This window comes from Pseudoliparis swirei, chromosome 20 (assembly GCF_029220125.1).
Source record: "Pseudoliparis swirei isolate HS2019 ecotype Mariana Trench chromosome 20, NWPU_hadal_v1, whole genome shotgun sequence".
Taxonomy (NCBI): domain Eukaryota; kingdom Metazoa; phylum Chordata; class Actinopteri; order Perciformes; family Liparidae; genus Pseudoliparis; species Pseudoliparis swirei.
This window is the reverse complement of record NC_079407.1, coordinates 1,118,802-1,136,301: the sequence shown is the minus strand read 5'-3', so window position 1 is coordinate 1,136,301 and position 17,500 is coordinate 1,118,802. Positions and strand designations below refer to the sequence as shown.

At 50.4% G+C, this 17,500-nt stretch overlaps 1 protein-coding gene and 5 non-coding genes across 6 annotated transcripts in view; 1 reads left to right on the top strand and 5 right to left on the bottom strand.

Annotated features, from left to right (window-relative positions):
- Positions 1-17,500, top strand: part of nf1a (neurofibromin 1a) — a 252,393-nt gene that overhangs the window by 196,032 nt on the left and 38,861 nt on the right. The window lies entirely within an intron of this gene.
- On the bottom strand, positions 1,155-1,246 carry trnar-ucu (transfer RNA arginine (anticodon UCU)). Its single transcript is given in 2 exon segments — positions 1,155-1,190; positions 1,210-1,246. It is a non-coding gene; the product is annotated as a tRNA-Arg (tRNA).
- Positions 11,695-11,786, bottom strand: trnar-ucu (transfer RNA arginine (anticodon UCU)). The gene is given in 2 exon segments: positions 11,695-11,730; positions 11,750-11,786. It is a non-coding gene; the product is annotated as a tRNA-Arg (tRNA).
- On the bottom strand, positions 15,714-15,805 carry trnar-ucu (transfer RNA arginine (anticodon UCU)). The gene is given in 2 exon segments: positions 15,714-15,749; positions 15,769-15,805. It is a non-coding gene; the product is annotated as a tRNA-Arg (tRNA).
- On the bottom strand, positions 16,100-16,193 carry trnar-ucu (transfer RNA arginine (anticodon UCU)). Its single transcript is given in 2 exon segments — positions 16,100-16,135; positions 16,155-16,193. It is a non-coding gene; the product is annotated as a tRNA-Arg (tRNA).
- trnar-ucu (transfer RNA arginine (anticodon UCU)) lies at positions 16,294-16,385 on the bottom strand. The gene is given in 2 exon segments: positions 16,294-16,329; positions 16,349-16,385. It is a non-coding gene; the product is annotated as a tRNA-Arg (tRNA).

The window sequence follows — 17,500 nt, the reverse complement described above, 5'->3', positions numbered from 1 at the left end:
AGCGTTTTGATACTTAATCTCTAAATCAACCCCTGAAGGTTCAACTCCTCGTTCACAGTTTGCTGCTCCTCTCTGCAGCAATGAGAGAGCAGGTCACCACAGCCTGGTCGGCCTGCAGCACGGAGCAGGGAGAACACGGAGAACACGGAGAACACGGAGAACAGGGAGAACACGGAGAACAGGGAGAACAGGGAGAACAGGAGGAACAGGAAGTGTGTGTTTGTCTTATTGAGTTCAGCCCGGCTGTTGAGATGAGGAACAAACAGAAAGAGCCACATGCAGGTCCCTGAAGGCAACACAACACTCCTCCTGCTCCTGCTCCTCTTGCTCCTCATCCTCTTCTTTCTCCTCCTCTCTCCTCCTCCTCCTCCTCCTCCTCTTCTTTCTCCTCCTCCTCTTCTTTCTCCTCCTTTTCTCCTCCTCCTCCTTCTCCTCCTCTCCTTTCTCCTCCTCTCTCCTCCTCCTCCTCTTCTTTCTCCTCCTCTCCTTTCTCCTCCTCTCTCCTCCTCCTCTCCTTTCTCCTCCTCTTCTTTCACCTCCTCTCTCCTCCTCCTCTTCTTTCTCCTCCTCTCTCCTCCTCCTTCTCCTCTTCCTCCTATTGTTCGTCTTGTTGTTTTTATTTTGGGTGTTTTCTGTATTTTCTGCCTCGTTCTTTTCTACAGTTATAATCAACAGATCGGCCGCAGCATTTTATGATCTGTGTGTGTGTGTGTGTGTGTGTTTGTGTGTCATTGTGTGTATGTGTGTGTCTATGTGTGTATGTGTGTGTCTATGTGTGTGTGTGTGTGTGTCACAGCAGAAACATAGTTTGGCGCTATACTTTATTGCCACTAAACATACAACTTCCTGCACACAGAGTGTGTGTATTTGTGTGTGTGTGTGTGTGTGTGTCTGCCTATGCCAAGTCTGTATGAATGCAATAATCAGTGCAGTGTGCACAGAATGTGTACATTGTGTGTGTCTGTGTGTCTGTGTGTAGGTGTGTGTGTGTGTGTGAACACTAACTATGGAAGTCAATATAACAGCCGAGCAGCTGGTGGCTGTGTGTAATTACACTTCATTACTGTGTGTGTGTGTGTGTGTGTAACAGCATCCCTTTCTGCTCTGACTTGAGCCTCAAAACACTGAATAAATCCTTCTGGATCAATAACGATCGACTCTGGTGGGACTCGAACCCACAACCTTTGAATCTCTCCTCCTAAGCTCCACTAGAAGACCAACGCGCTGTCCACTGCGCCACAGAGCCGCCTGTCTCCATGGAGACGAGCCCCAGAGCCTTCACTGTCCCCTAGGACGTCTCCTTCACTGTCCCCTACGTCGTCCCCTACGGGGATTAACGAGCGATCATGAGGACCTGGCTGCTCATTGGTCGACCTCCTGGCTGCTCATTGGTCGACCTCCTGGCTGCTGATTGGTCGACCTCCTGGCTGCTCATTGGTCGACCTCCTGGCTGCTGATTGGTCGACCTCCTGGCTGCTCATTGGTCGACCTCCTGGCTGCTGATTGGTCGACCTCCTGGCTGCTGATTGGTCGACCTCCTGGCTGCTCATTGGTCGACCTCCTGGCTGCTCATTGGTCGACCTCCTGGCTGCTGATTGGTCGACCTCCTCCTGACTCACTGGACCCAGTCGGCCCAGATCTAAGGTCCATGAACCCAGAGACATGAAGGAGCTGAACGCCCCGAAACCCACGCAAGCCCCGCCCCTTACCTGTGTTGCTTGGCGATCTCTGGCTGCCACGCCGTGACCCCTCAGGCATGTTGCGATGACGTCACAGGAAGTAGAAACCTGGAGAGAAGAGAAACTCTGGTCAGCTTCAACAAGAAGAAGAAGAAGAAGAAGAAGAAGAAGAAGAAGAAGAAGAAGAAGAAGCAGCTCCTCCTTACACGTCTTTCTTTACCGGCGCAGAAGAAGAGGAGGTCCGTTCTAAAGAATTCTCTTTTCTTGTGTGAGGACAAATGTAATGTTTGGCTGGAGGACAAGAATGTGGCCCTGCTCTGTGTGTGTGTGTGTGTGTGTGTGTGTGTGTGTGTGTGTGTGTGTGTGTGTGTGTCTGTGTGTGTGTGTCTGTCTGTGTGTGTGTGTGTGTGTGTCTGGGGGGGGGGGGGTCGGGTTTCACACGAGCCAGATGCGGTTCAGGTCTGCAGGTCCCTGTGCAGATTGTATTTGGAACCCTTGTAAACTACAACTCCCATCAGACTCTGACTTCCTGCTCGTGGCCCAAGTCACTCAAAGGTTGCGGGTTCGAGTCCGAGGAGGAAGGCGCTCCGCCAACAGGAGGTTGTTGGTTCGACGTGTGAAATACATTATTTATACCAAAATAAACAGAAAGAGAAATGAGGTCCAATACGGAGGTTACATTGAAGACACACACACACACACACACAGACACACACACAGACACACAGACACACACACACACAGACACACAGAGACACACACACACACACACACAGAGACACACACAGACACACACACACACACACATGTCTGTGTTTGAATGTGTGTGTGACCAACCTCATCATCACCTACCAAGGTATTTCCAGGTGCATCCGCTTTACACCTCATCACCCACACACACACACACACACACACACACACACACACACACACACACACACACACACACACACACACACACACACACACACACACACACACACACACACATTTACACCAGTGGCTGACGGTGGCAGTAGTCCAACACTCTCACGTAATCACATCAGCAGTGTGTGTGTGTGTGTGTGTGTGTGTGTGTGTGTGTGTGTGTGTATTTCTGTTATTAAAGCACAATCTCGTTACCACGGCAACCGGCCACACCTGTTGACAGGCGTCCTGCCACGTCTCTGTTCTCCTGCATTGTGTTCGTTCATCATGAGAACCAGAACTCTAAGAGGAGATTCACAGGTTGAGGGTTCGAGTCCCACCAGAGACCAAGAGAATGGATCTTCATCTCTCCTTCACATCACGACTCTGCTTCCTCTCCTGAGTCCTTGTGCCTTCAGGTCTCAGAGGGTGCTGGTCCTGGACCTGCTGGTTCTGGACCTGCTGGTTCTGGAGTTGCGTGTAATAACCGTGTTCTAGGTGTGTTGTCCAGGGACTCCTCCACATGGTTCAGCCGGGGATCGAACCATCGGCCCTCTGGGTGAAGGCCTGCCCCGCTCAACACTGTGTGTGGTCTACAAAGTTTGTGTGTGTGTGTCTTTGTGGACACGCCCAATTAAAAACGCTGTTCTATTTCACACTCACACACATTCTTGCTCCCGCAGGAAGCTGCTGCCGGCAGCGTGTGTGTGTCCTTTGTGTGTTGTGCGTGCCCTTTGTTGTGCGCCTCGACCCACAACCCGGCGCTGACTATTTGCATTGTTCCCCTTTGTCTCAGCGTGTTGTGTGTTTCCTCTAAAAGACACACACACACACACTCATATGTCTGAGGCGGATGATGTCATTGGTTCTGCAGGTATGAGGTCATAAAGAAAAGTATTGGACTCACACAACGTTCCTCCATGACATCACCAGAGAGACGACCACAGAGAGTCTCTCCTGGTTCACAGGAACAACAGGAGACGTCCGTCAACAGCTGCCACGGGCAGAGGGCGGGGCTCCCTCCCTCCCTGTGTGTGTGTGTGTGTGTGTCAGTGTCTGTGTGTGTGTGTGTCAGTGTGTGTGTGTCTCCCTGTCTGTCTGTGTGTGTGTGTGTGTCAGTGTCTGTGTGTGCGTGTCTCCCTGTCTGTGTGTGTGTGTGTGTGTGTCAGTGTCTGTGTGTGTGTGTGTGTCTCCCTGTCTGTGTGTGTGTGTGTGTGTGTCAGTGTCTGTGTGTGTGTGTGTGTGTGAGTGCCTCAAATTAGTGGAAAGAAACCAAATGACAGAGAGTTTTTATGGTAAGACTGGAATGAAGGAGCAAAAGAGAGAGAAGGAGTCATGATTCATGATGGGAATGTACGGAGAGACACAGGGAGATGTCAAATCATCATAATAATAATACATACAATTTCTATAGCGCTTTTCATAGTCCTCAAAGACGCTTTACAACACATCATTTAAAAAATCCTAAAAGCTATGCATTAAAAATTACAATAAAAACAAACGATAAAAGCAAATAAGAACGTTCAGAGCACACAATCACACTTTAAAAGCAGTTTTGAACAGGTGGGTTTTGATGAGTGATTTAAACGATGAGAGTTCGTTGCAGTCACGGATGATTTTGGGGAGAGAGTTCCAGAGGGAGGGGGCAGAGATGGAGAAGGCTCTGTCACCATGTCCGGTGCTCGGTCCTGTGAGGGATGGAGAGGAGGCGTCAGAGGAGAGGAGGCGTCAGAGGAGAGGCATCAGAGGAGAGGAGGCATCTGAGGAGAGGAGGCGTCAGAGGAGAGGAGGCGTCAGAGGAGAGGAGGCATCAGAGAGGAGGCATCAGAGGAGAGGAGGCGTCAGAGAGGAGGCATCAGAGGAGAGGAGGCGTCAGAGAGGAGGCATCAGAGGAGAGGAGGCGTCAGAGGAGAGGAGGCATCAGAGAGGAGGCGTCAGAGGAGAGGAGGCATCAGAGGAGAGGAGGCGTCAGAGAGGAGGCATCAGAGGAGAGGAGGTGTCAGAGGAGCCGGCGGGATGGAGTGTGATGGTGCAGCAGATCGGTCAGGAGGGGGAGGGGCCTGGTGATGGAGGGTTTTGTAGTGGATCCTTTGTGGGACGGGGAGCCAGTGGAGCGTCTGGAGAACAGGGTCATGTGATCACGGTGGAGAGTTCTGAATATACTGGAGTTTATTTAGAATTGTGGATGTTATGCCATAAAGAATGCTGTTACAATAGTCTATTCTGGAGGTGATGAAGGCGTGGATCAGTGTTTCAGCAGCAGATGAGGAGTGATGGGCGGAGACGGGTGATGTCTTTCAGGTGAAAGAAGGCAGTTCGGGTAATTTGTTTGACGTGGTGTTCAAAGGACAGGTTGCTGTCAAACACGACTCCGAGGTTGCGGATGTGTCGGGATGGAGACAGAGTGCATCCATGGCGAGGCAGAAGGTAGGACAGGTTTTGGTGAGAGATTTGGGACCGATGATGAGCATGTCAGATTTATCACAGTTCAGTTTGAGAAAGTTGGTGTTCATCCAGGATTTGATGTGAGGCAGTTGGTTAGAGTCGAGTGAGTGGCAGTGGTGATGTAGAGCTGGACATCATCGGCATAACAGTGGAACATGAGACCGTGTTGGCATATGATATTTCCAAGAGGGAGTAAGTGAAGAATAAATAGAAGTGGACCAAGCACTGAACCCTGAGGGACGCCCTGAGACAGAGGAGCAGTGGAGGAGGTGCAGCTGTTGATGCTGATGAATTGTTGTCTGTTTGTCAGATATGATTTGAGCCAGGATAGAGCAGACCCGGTGATCTTGAGGGACGTTTTGAGGCGGGAGAGAAGGATGTTGTGGTTGATGGTGTCGAAGGCTGCAGTGAGATGCAGGAGAATGAGGATGTTGAGGTGACCGGAGTTTGAGGAGATGAAGAGGTCATTGGTGACTTTCAGAAGTGCCGTTTCAGTGCTGTGAGCGGAAACCAGATTGAAATGGCTCCAACAGATCATTGGAGGTGAGGTGAGTTTTTAGTTCAATCAGGGAAGACAATGAATAGTGAATAGTTAATGTTTATTACAATGCAGCATGATATGAACATCGGTTATGCTAAATTACTTTGGCGATTGAACTCGGCGGGGGGATTTGAGATCGCGCTGTGTTTGCCCGGAGCGGCAGCAATGAATGAATCCCCAAAAGTGAGAGGGGTAGCGCAGCGATCTGATCCCCCCCGAAAGAAGGTATACTCACGGAGCTGGAGTGGGCGCCGGTTGGTGTGAACTGCTGGGTGGTGAGGCAGGCATCTATGGCTTTATGCAGGAGGTGAAGTCGTGAATGTTACTTACCGGGTGACTGTATGGCACCGCTTACCTGGAACGATTGCTAGAATGCTATGGATCAGGGCTCTCTATAAATACCTGGAGGGCTCGTGCACTGCGTGATGGCTGGTGGCTGGGAGATGCGTGTCCTGCTGCGGTGATGGCGTGACCGATGCTGGCGCCCGGCTTGGATGCGTGATGAAGCTGGTGATGCTGATGTCTGCGTGCCCTGCTGGGCGAGTGCTGTGACCCTTGAGTGCGTGCTGGCCAGTGCTGGATGATGCCTGCGAGCCCTGCTGAAATGTGTGATGATGTGTGGTACGGACTTGCCTAGTTGGTGCTAGCCTGGGTGTTTAAGATTCAGGTACGCTGAGAGGGTTGCCGATCCTCGACCACTTACCACCAGTTATATGCAAGGTTAAGCGGATGTTGTTGTTGTTTTGTTGTTGTTTTTTTTAAAGTTTCAGGGCTCTTTGGGCTTGAATGATGGCCGGGATGTCGGGGCGTACGTAGGAGGCATAAGCTGAGGATGACCAGCGCCCTAATTGCTGAATTGAAGCCGTAGATTGGCCTTGTAGGGCTGCTGAGGTTGCGGCGCCTATTCTAAATGAGTGACCCGAGTAGTGTTTGGGGTTTAGTTTGCTCTTGAGGAGTACCTGCTCCAGGTGGTGGCTGAACCATGGCGTGGTCATGGGATTGCCGTTGGGGGTCAGGAACAGGGGGGCAGGGGGATTGATTCCTGCCCCGTTTTTAAGATATTTACACATGGATTTAAAACGGCAGAATTGGGAATCCAGGCGGGCGATTACGATCCTACAAGCTTTTCCTGCTTTGGAATGTTTGAGAGAAAGACTGAAGAAATCTGGGTGGAAAGTTATGGCTGACTGGGTGACGTCCATGGCTGGGTCGAATGAATTAGTGGCGGTGGTGAATTCTCCGCTCCGTAGAAACCCGTAGAAAGCTAGCAGGAAGCAGCTGTCCAGAAGAGAATCCACGTATGGGGAAAAACACCCCTGCCTTAAAACTGTGAGCATTAAGTGCAATATGGAGAGGGTGATGGGGAGTCTTTTATCCGTGACTGGGGGGTGCACTTTTGAGATTCCCTTAAGCAGCAGCTTGATGGCCGGGTTAGAAAACAGGTGTAGCAGGCCTGCTGCCGCTACCCGTGGGTTTCCCCCTCCAGCACCAAGGATCAGCCCCGAACCAGGAGGTTTGGTTGAAAGACATGTTTATTTGGTCTTACACACACACCGAGTAGACCGCAACACTACGCGTCTGCTCACTCTCCCGTCCCTCCAGCTCTGCTGCCCTTTTATACCAGCGGCTGCTGACTGATTGCCAATCAGTCAGAGCAGCTGACTGATTGGCAACCAGCCAGCAGCCGAGGCCAGATTGGGGAAAGCTGCCACATATCCCCACCACCCGATTTAGGCCGGGGCTCCATCCGGCCTAACCTACTCCCACCCCCCCCCCCATGAGAGCTTGGGCGGAGGAGGGGCTCTGGGGGACCGGGCTCAGGACGTGGGGGCTCTGGGGTCGACTGGGATGGGGGGACGGGGAGCTGAAGCCAGCCGAGATGGGGACGGGGCAGGGGTAACAGGCGCCGCCGACGGGCCCAGGGGATCAGGGGTTGGTAGCGGCATCGGGTCCTGGGGAACCAGGGTCGGCCTTCCGCCGACGGGTCCCGGGGACCATGGGTCGTCGGCAGCGCCGCCGGGTCCTGGGGCCCGGGGGTCGGCAGCTCGGAGGTCGGCAGCTCCGACTGGTCCCGGACCTCGGGGTTCGGCAGCTCCGACGGCTCGGAGGTCGGCAGCTCCGACGGGTCCCGGACCTCGGGGTTCGGCAGCTCCGACGGCTCCTGGGGCTCGGGGGTCGGCTGCGGCGACGGGTCCCGGGGAACGGGAGTCTGCCACAGTGCCGGCGGGCTTTGGAGGGTCCCGAGGAACAGGCGGCTCTCCTCCGCCTGTGCCCGCCCCATCTCCTCGATTCTGGCCAGCATCTGGCCCAAGCTGTTCATCAGCTCCTCTTCTTCCTGGTCTGGCTCCATCCCTTTCAGGCACTGGGTTCCAGGGGGCCCCACGTTGGGCTCCACTGTAGCAGGCCTGACCCCGCCACCCGTGGGCTTCCCCCACCAACACCAAGGATCCGCCAGACATAGAGAGCTTTTGCTCGAAGACATGCTTTTATTCTCGAAACACACACCGAGCTGACCGTCAAACATGCGCCTCTGCTCACCTTCCTCCTCCACTCTCAAGTGGGAGCTTTTATAAGGGTGGCCCCGGCTGCTGACTGATTGCCAATCACCAGCAGCCGAGGCCAAATCAGACACAGCTGCCACAGGTACATTTAAGTGAGAGGGCGGCAGCTGATAGGCTAGCTCGGAGGGCGTGCCTCTGTGCTATTGGCTCGGTGCTGGCTGTTAATCAGCTGCTGGACTCGTGACGCCGCTGACAGTGACAGCTGGTGCAGGGTATAGGCTTCTGGTGAGGGAGCCCTGCATGTGGAGCCTGGGCCTGCAGTGAGGGGAAGGTCTTCCTGTCTGAACTTACGCTAGAGTTCATTTGTGCAGCGACGATGCGTTCCAGTATTTTTGCTAGGAAGGGAAGATTTGAAATGGGCCGGAAATTGCTCATGGTCTCAGGGTCGAGTCCAGGTGTTTGAGGATGGGGGTGACAGCAGCCAGTTTAGGTGTGTCGGGGACTGAGCCAGTTAATTATTGTAATGATGAGTGGTGCGATGGCTGGGAGACATTCCTTGGTGAGAGGAGATGGGGTCCAGGCTACAGGTGGTGCTTCTCATTCCTCTTATGAGTGAAGAGAGCTCCAACGGGGTCACAGGGGAGCATTTAGAAAGGGGCGGTGTGGTGAGTATGGGGAGAGCAGGTGGAGAGATGGAAATAGCGGGGGCGGTGTTCAAATTGCTGTAGATTATGTCAATATTATTATTGAAAAACGAGAGGAAAGAATTGCATTTGTCAACTGTAAAGGTTTTGGAGGTGTTGTCCCTGGGTTTGAGAAGCTTGTTTATTGTTGAGAAGAGAGCCTTCGGGTGAGAGGAACCAGAGCGTATGAGGTGTGAAGAGTAGATGAGAGCTTCTTTGTCTTGTTGAAGGTTCTCCATGTGGGCTTGGAGATGGACTGTTAAACCAGGTTTTTTGCAGAGTCTTTCAAGCTGGCGCTTACGGGATTTCATTTGGTGGCGTTCAGGAGTAGACCAGGGAGCAGAGTGTTTGAAGGAGACACTTGTGGTTGTAATGGGAGCTGATCAAGACAGGAGGAGAGGGTGTTATTAGAGTAGTTTACGAGAACAGAGGGATTATCAGAGAGCGGGGAAGGGGAGGAAGACATGGTCCTGGCAAGAGAGGCTGTAAGAGTTGCGGGGGAGATGGTTTTGAGATTTCTGAATGATATATTGCGCTTGGCTTTTGGGAAGGGGATAGGGATGTCAATATCCATGGTGATAGCCAGGTGGTCGGAGATATTGAGGTTGAGGCTGGAGAGATGAGGTGTTGTTAGACCAGTGGAGCAGACCAAATCCAGGATGTGACCACGGTTGTGAGTGGGGAAGTCGATGTGTTGTATGAAATTAAAGCATTGCAGCAGTTCCAGGAATTCTGTGGCAGATTTACATTCAGCGTTATCAATATGAATGTTAAAATCCCCTAAGAGGAGAATGGTGAGATTGAACAAAGCTGTGTCAGAAAATCAGAGAAGTGGGAGAAAAAGGAGGGCTATGGCTTGGGGGGGGGGCGGTAGATAACAGCAACAACCAGAGGAGTGGGACCAGAGAGTTTGAATGCGAGATGTTGGAAAGAGTTAATGTCAGGAATGGGAATGGTGGTTGTTTTAATGTCCTGCCGGTAGCAGCAGCACCCCCTCCCGCCCCTCAGGGCGTGCTTCATCAATTCATCAATGTGAGTGAATCCTGGTGCTCTGGTTGAGGGAGAAATAGTCCAGGGGTTTATGCCATGTTTCAGTGAGGCAGAGAAGAGATTAGTGTCCGTTATGAATTCATTCAGAATGAGGCTTTTGTTGTTGAGTGAACGGGTGTTGAGCAGGGCCAGTTTCAGGTGACGCTGCATTGTGATAGGCTGTGAGGACTGAGGAAGGGAGTGGAGATTGGACAGATTCACCTGCTGTTTGTTGTGGTGGCGTAATGAGGAAGGACGGTTGGGACCAGAGTGATGGGATGGAGTTTCGGGACGTGGAGTTGAAGGTGGACATGCGGCCAGATCCTCTGTGTGAAGGATGGTTTTGGCGAAGGATACCATGTTGTTGTAGAAGGACCCAGTAGTCCGGGCGCAGGGAGTTACTGAAGCCGCAAAGATCGGACACGGAGTCCAGCGGCGACATGGAGGGGAGGACGAGCGGCACGCTGGCCTGTGACCAAGAGCCGGCTGCGAGACGAGAAGCGACGTGCAGCCCTGGAGAATCAGCTGATGATCCCCAGCATTCCAGCGGGAAGACGGCAGCAATCCGGTGAGAGGGAGCGACGGCCCGGAGGGGCGACCGGCCTGACCATCCTGTCCGGGGAATGGAGGTGGAGGCCCAGGTCTGATCACCGCGCCGGAACGGAGAGATCACGGCAGCTGAGACCGGGGGCTCGTGGCAGCCAGGTGAACAGACCGGCCGTTCAGTTGCAGAACAAAACGGCAAGATGGACCAAACAGGAAGTCCTGTGGCGAGCTGGCTCATCGGTCCCTGAGTTCAGTTTGAACGTTTGTGAAGTGGTCAACGGGAATCAAAGCTTACGCTCTCGTGAGAGTAACCACAGAGATAAAAGCAGAAACACACAGGCAAACACGTTTACAAAATAAAAAATAGAAAAAACCCCACAAGCGAGCGAAACATCGAGGCTGCCATCAAGCGCCATCAAACACACACACACCTGAACCACAGGATAAAAGCTCCTCGTCTGGTTGTATAGAAGTCTACGTTTCATGAAGCTGACGTGTTCCAAAAAACAGAAACAACATGAATCCTTTGATCTCTCTCTTCTGTATGAGGGGAACATGTCAGCCCGATGTCCTCAGAGGGGCCGGACTTCTCTGGGGAAACTCGAACCAACAACCTTTTAATGAGGTTTTCTGAACTGATCTAGAAACTCCTTGTTTAAAACACCCATTGTGGATCTTAATGACTGTGTGTGTGTGTGTGTGTGGTGAACATGTGTGTTTACTGTTTGCATTTATGAATGTGTTGTTGATGTTGTTTACTGTGTTGCTCAGAGGAAACACTGTGGTATACATCGCCTGACGCACACACTCACACACACACACTCACACACACACACTCACACACACACACACACACACACACTGCTGTACGACACAGTGAAGACTGTATAACCTCTGACGCTGACTTGACTAACGCTGGTTGCTGAGGAAACGATCCTCCCACACCCCATAATTGTGCTGCATGGCTGGATATTAAACTGAGAGTGTTTGATTACTTTTTTCATATTAAATCAGTCTCTTTGTCTTTATAAAAAGCTGCTCAGGGACTAGAACCCAAAACCTATGAGATTAAATACAGGTACATTAATTATTTCAGCATGAAGGTAGTATTTCAAATAGAATTTCTACAGTTAAATGGTCCAGGATTAACTCCAATACCTAAAGTTCAACTCTGGTGGGACTCGAACCCACAACCTTTGAATCGCTTTCTTAGAGCCTAACTAGAAGTCCAACGCTATCCATTGCGCCACAGAGCCAGTGAGAGACAAAGAAAAACAATTCAGGAAACTATTGATGAGATTATTTCAATTTACAGTTAATTGGTCCAAGATTAAATGTTGTCATTAAATCCAGTACCTAAAGTTCAACTCTGGTGGGAGTCGAACCCACAACCTTTGAATCGCTTTCTTAGAGCCTAACTAGAAGTCCAACGCGCTATCCATTGCGCCACAGAGCCAGTGAGAGTCTAAGAAAAACAATTTAGGAAACTATCGATGAGATCAGGCACGTGCACAGGTAGAGCCCTAGTGGTGCTCAAGCTCCGCCCCTTTTGCCCTGGATGAGTAAAGGGCCCTTTTTGCTGGAGCCCACTTTTTTCATTCATCCGTATTTAAGAATAAAAGTTACTTTCTCTGTCATCAAGTCCCCCCAAATGTGTTTTAATATCCGACGGGGCATTTATTTGAGTTATTGTGAGAATTTCGCCCCGACCTGCTCCGCGGCGCTCACAAAAAATCACGAAATCCGTGATTTCAAAGCTTTGTCCAGCTGTTTACTGACGTTAGTTATGTTTAGAGAATAGAGAGAGGGAGAAGAGAGAAAAGCGAGAAAAGAGAGAGAGAGAGAGAGAGAGAGAGAAGATAGAAGAGAGAAAAGCGAAAGAGAGAGAGAGAATTCTTCTTCCGTTCTATTTAACAGGGGCTAGTCTAGGATTTGCGTGGCCAGACCAGGGTTGCCAGGTCTGTGTGACAAAACCAGCCCAATGGCCAATAAAACCAGCCCAAAAACCAGGCCCAATATCAGAACTCAAAATATGCCCATGCCAAACCATATACACTGCTTTTAAAGGCCATGTCCATGTGTGTACGTGCTGATCTGGAGTCAGTTTTGTCGGATTTGGGTATAAATAAATTATTTCATTTAAAATATGGATTTTTATTTAAAGATATTCATGTAATTTGCATGCAAAATAGGTCTACCCGAACCAGCGGACAACAAATTCAACCCGCGGCAACACTTCAAAAGTAGCCCAATTCCGCGGGAAAACCGCGGACCTGGCAACACTGGGCCAGACTGACTGACTCTTGTATTGTTCAGAGGGCCGGGCCAAATGTGGAGGCGGGCCGTATCCGGCCCGCGGGCCTTAGTTTGAGGACCACTGCTCTTGGCTGTTGATGTCTATCAATATCGCTCATTTTGAAAATGACGTAAGAGGGCAAGACGGATCCGTATCAGACCAGCGAGGAGGGCAATACGTGGCTGGCATGACGACCCATTAGCCAATCAGAACACTTGTACTGTTGTTGCAAAATAATAATTCATCTTTATTCATAAAGAAAATGTAAGATAGCGGTCTGATGCTGCCAGAGGAGACGCAGGTCGAGGATGTATTGCATCATCAGTGTAATGCTGCTAATGCTTCAACTCTGTCAGAATTTCTTTTTGGCAATGGGTGCCCTTTTTTTTGGTTTGAGCACCTGCCCCCCAAAATGTCTGTGCACGTGTCTGGATGAGATTATTCCAATTTGCAGTTAAATGGTCCAGGATTAACTCCAATACCTAAAGTTCAACTCTGGTGGGACTCGAACCCACAACCTTTGAATCGCTTTCTTAGAGCCTAACTAGAAGTCCAACGCGCTATCCATTGCGCCACAGAAAAACAATTTAGGAAACTATTGATGAGATTATTTCAATTTGCAGTTAGATGGTCCAGGATTAACTCCAATACCTAAAGTTCTCTGTTTGGGACTCGAACCCACAACCTTTGAATCACTTTCTTAGAGCCTAACTAGAAGTCCAACACGCTATCCATTGCACCACAGAGCCAGTGAGAGACAAAGAAAAGAAAAAACAAACTATTGAGATGAGATGATGAGATTATTTAAATTTGAGTTTAGGTCAAAGGATTAAATGTTGTCATTAAATCCTAAAGGTCAACTCTGGTGGGACTCGAACCCACAACCTTTGAATCGCTTACTAAGAGCCTAACTAGAAGTCCAATGCGCTATCCTGACCTTCTGACCTTCCTCACCCATCTTTTTAACAGCTCCCTCTCAACTGGCTGTTTCCCTCTGAAGGAGGCGAGAGTCAACCCTCTCCTGAAGAAACCACCTCGACCCGTCTGGAGGCAGCAACTACAGACCGGTCTCTCTTCTTTCTTTTCTCTCCAAAACTCTGGAGCGAGCTATCTTGAGCCAAGTGTCCTCCTATCTCCACAGTAACAGCCTTCTTGACCCTCACCAGTCTGGATTCAAGGCCACTCGACAGAGACTGCCCTCCTTGCTGTCTCTGAGCAGCTTCACTCTGCTAGAGCAGCCTCTCTCTCCTCTGTCCTTATCCTTCACTCTGCTAGAGCAGCCTCTCTCTCCTCTGTCCTTATCCTTCACTCTGCTAGAGCAGCCTCTCTCTCCTCTGTCCTTATCCTTCACTCTGCTAGAGCAGCCTCTCTCCTCTCTCCTTGTCCTTCACTCTGCTAGAGCATCCTCTCTCTCCTCTGTCCTTATCCTTCACTCTGCTAGAGCATCCTCTCTCCTTGTCCTTCACTCTGCTAGAGCATCCTCTCTCTCCTCTGTCCTTATCCTTCACTCTGCTAGAGCATCCTCTCTGTCCTCTATCCTTATCCTTCTAGACCTTTCTGCAGCATTTGACACCGTGAACCACCAGATCCTGATCTCTTCTCTTCAGGAACTGGGGATCTCAGGCACTGCACTCGCTCTTTTCTCTTCCTACCTTAACGACCGCACTTACCGGGTAACTTGGAGAGGATCTGTGTCTGATCCTTGTCCTCTCACTACTGGGGTTCCTCAAGGCTCCGTCCTGGGTCCCCTCCTCTTCCTCTCACTATGGGGTTCCTCAAGGCTCCGTCCTGGGTCCCCTGCTCTTCTCTCTGTACACTAATTCTCTCGGCTCTGTCATTCGTTCGCATGGCTTCTCCTACCATAGCTATGCTGATGACACCCAACTGATCTTCTCGTTTCCACCGTCTGAAACACAGGTGGCGGCGCGAATCTCTGCCTGTCTGACCGACATCTCTCAGTGGATGTCTGCTCACCACCTGAAGATCAACCCTGACAAGACCGAGCTACTATTCCTTCCAGGGAAAGGCTCCCCCACCCATGACCTGACTACCACCTTCAACAGCTCTGTGTTGGCCCCGCCCCCGACTGCCAGGAACCTCGGGGTGACACTCGACAGTCAACTCTCCCTGACAGCCAACATCGCTGCGACGACGCGTTCCTGTAGGTACATGCTGCACAACATCAGGAGAATACGGCCTCTTCTTACTCAGAAGGCGGCACAGGTTCTGGTCCAGGTTCTGGTCCAGGCTCTGGTCCAGGCTCTGGTCCAGGTTCTGGTCCAGGTTCTGGTCCAGGTTCTGGTCCAGGCTCTGGTCATTTCACGCCTCGACTACTGCAACTCCCTCCTGGCTGGTCTACCTGCTAAGGCCATCCGACCTCTGCAGCTCATCCAGAATGCAGCAGCTCGACTGGTCTTCAGCCTCCCGAAATTCACCCACACCACTCCGCTCCTCCACTCTCCATGGTTACCGGTGGAGCAGCATCCGCTTCAAAACACTGGTTCTGGCGTACCGTGCTCTAGACGGTTCGGGCCCCGTCTACATCCGGGATATGGTCACACCGTACACCCCGGCACGTTCGCTCCACTCGGCAACAGCCAACCGACTTGTGCCTCCTGCACCTCGAGCTAATCACTCTACATCCAGACTGTTGCTGTCCTGCTCCTCAGTGGTGGAACGAGCTCCCCACTGACATCAGGACAGCAGAAAGTCTCTACAGCTTCACCGGAGACTGAAAACACATCTTTTCCGACTATATCAGGATTAAAACACAGATTTGCACTTCAGTGGCACTGGGATGGCACTTATTGTAGTGCTTTTGTGGTTCGACTGAGTTGAGGAAGTGTTGCTTCCTGTGTTCTTGTTGTTCTTAGTTTGTACTCTAGGTTGAAATGCACTTATTGGAAGTCGCTTTGGATAAAAGCGTCTGCTAAATGACATTAATGTAATAATGTAATGTAATATCCATTGCGCCACAGAGCCAGTGAGATTCTAAGAAAAACAATTTAGGAAACTATTGAGATTATTTCAATTTACAGTTAAATGGTACAGGATTAAATGTTGTCATTAAATCCAATACCTAAAGGTCAACTCTGGTGGGACTCGAACCCACAACCTTTGAATCGCTTCCTTAGAGCCTAACTAGAAGTCCAACACACTATCCATTGCGCCACAGAGCCAGTGAGACAAAGAAAAACAATTTAGGAAACTATCGATGAGATTATTCCAATTTGCAGTTAAATGGTGCAGGATTAAATGTTGTCATTAAATCCAATACCTAAAGTTCAACTCTGGTGGGACTCGAACCCACAACCTTTGAATCGCTTCCTTAGAGCCTAACTAGAAGTCCAACGCGCCACAGAGCCAGTGAGAGACAAAGAAAAACAAGACATGAAACTATTGATGAGATTATTTCAATTTGCAGTTTAAAGGTCCAGGATTAAATGTCGTCATTAAATCCAATACCTAAAGGTCAACTCTGGTGGGACTCGAACCCACAACCTTTGAATCGCTTTCTTAGAGCCTAACTAGAAGTCCAACGCGCTATCCATTGCGCCACAGAGAGTCTAAGAAAAACAATTTAGGAAACTATTGAGATGAGATTATTTCAATTTGGAGTTTAAAGGTCCAGGATTAAATGTTGTCATTAAATCCAATACCTAAAGGTCAACTCTGGTGGGACTCGAACCCACAACCTTTGAATCGCTTTCTTAGAGCCTAACTAGAAGTCCAACGCGCTATCCATTGCGCCACAGAGCCAGTGAGAGACAAAGAAAAACAATTTAGGAAACTATTGATGAGATTATTTCAATTTACAGTTTAAAGGTCCAGGATTAAATGTTGTCATTAAATCCAGTACCTAAAGGTCAACTCTGGTGGGACTCGAACCCACAACCTTTGAATCACTTCCTTAGAGCCTAACTAGAAGCCTAACTAGAAGTCCAATGCGCTATCCTGACCTTCTGACCTTCCTCACCCATCTTTTTAACAGCTCCCTCTCAACTGGCTGTTTCCCTCTGAAGGAGGCGAGAGTCAACCCTCTCCTGAAGAAACCCACGCTCGACCCGTCTGAAGTCAGCAACTACAGACCGGTCTCTCTTCTTCCTTTTCTCTCCAAAACTCTGGAGCGAGCTATCTTGAGCCAAGTGTCCTCCTATCTCCACAGTAACAGCCTTCTTGACCCTCACCAGTCTGGATTCAAGGCCACTCGACAGAGACTGCCCTCCTTGCTGTCTCTGAGCAGCTTCACTCTGCTAGAGCAGCCTCTCTCTCCTCTGTCCTTATCCTTCACTCTGCTAGAGCAGCCTCTCTCCTCTGTCCTTATCCTTCACTCTGCTAGAGCAGCCTCTCTCTCCTCTGTCCTTATCCTTCACTCTGCTAGAGCAGCCTCTCTCTCCTCTGTCCTTATCCTTCACTCTGCTAGAGCAGCCTCTCTCTCCTCTGTCCTTATCCTTCACTCTGCTAGAGCAGCCTCTCTCCTCTGTCCTTATCCTTCACTCTGCTAGAGCATCCTCTCTCTCCTCTGTCCTTATCCTTCACACTACTAGAGCATCCTCTCTCTCCTCTGTCCTTATCCTTCACACTGCTAGAGCAGCCTCTCTCCTCTGTCCTTATCCTTCACTCTGCTAGAGCAGCCTCTCTCCTCTGTCCTTATCCTTCACTCTGCTAGAGCAGCCTCTCTCTCCTCTGTCCTTATCCTTCACTCTGCTAGAGCAGCCTCTCTCTCCTCTGTCCTTATCCTTCACTCTGCTAGAGCATCCTCTCTCCTCTGTCCTTATCCCTCACACTACTAGAGCATCCTCTCTCCTCTGTCCTTATCCCTCACACTACAGAGCAGCCTCTCCTCTGTCCTTATCCTTCACTCTGCTAGAGCA